We start from the raw sequence: 1058 nt of genomic DNA, 5'->3' as shown, positions 1-1058 counted from the left end.
AACTGGAGCAGTGGCTAAAACAGATCCCAGGAACAACATCAGACATCTCAGTCCAGAAATGTGCAGTTCTAGGCACAGCTAAGATACTGCGCAGAACCCTCAARCYYSCAGKCMTCTGGTAGAGGACCCGAGCTCAGAGGATGAAAGAGACCACCCGCGGAGGGTGAGAAGGGAATTTTCTATTTTTTATATATCTCCGAGTGATGGTCCAGTGGGCTACAGAAGAAGTATTCTGTCGAGTTTAATTTGATTTATGCAACATAACCACTTTAAAAATGTACTTTATTGTGAAACAAAAAGAAACAAGAAAAACAAAACAAAGCAGAGAAAGCAAAACTATTGGGCCCCTATAAAGAGTACTTTGTGTCATCATTTGTTTAAGCGAATCTTCAGATACATCTCCACGAGGTTCTGGACTTTAACTGGGCTAGTCCAGGATCCTTACCTGATTCTCTTCAGACCAGGGGAGTGTTCTTCAAAAGAGTGTTTAGGGTCTGTGTTCTGCTTGGACCTCTGTCTCTGATCTTTGGAAGACTCTATACCCACAGCATGATGCTTCCACCTCCATGCTCCACTGTGACGATGATGGTAGCTCTGGATCAGACAAGGTCTATTTCAGTCTCATCTGAGCACATCAGAATTATYTAGTTTTCTGTCTCCTGCCCACTTTCCCATGAAGCCCAGCTCTGTGCAGCTCGGGGGTGGGGGTGGGGGGGATATGGAGCTAGCACTTTTTCAGTTGGATACATATATATTTTGGAATTGTTTAAAACAAGTCCACTTTTGAAACACTCTCATTTGTTTTCAGAAAATAAAAAGTTTGACTCTGTTTTATGAAAAACCTTTTCCATTTAGTACTTTCCTGCATATAATTGTGACCTCTGATCATGTTGAACCAACTGCCGTAACGCTCGAAGAGGAAGAAAAAAGCCCCACTCTGTGAATCTTTCATCTGCAGAACTTCAGTTGGAACCTGAATTAACATAGCTTTGACTTGCCCAGACAATGTGTCCTCTTACCAGAACATTCTAGGAGAAACTCAGACTTTGCGACTACTT

Source organism: Austrofundulus limnaeus, unplaced genomic scaffold (genome assembly GCF_001266775.1).
Source record: "Austrofundulus limnaeus strain Quisiro unplaced genomic scaffold, Austrofundulus_limnaeus-1.0 Scaffold341, whole genome shotgun sequence".
Taxonomy (NCBI): Eukaryota; Metazoa; Chordata; class Actinopteri; order Cyprinodontiformes; family Rivulidae; genus Austrofundulus; species Austrofundulus limnaeus.
The sequence above is the reverse complement of the archived record's forward strand: the minus strand, read 5'-3'. Positions refer to the sequence as shown.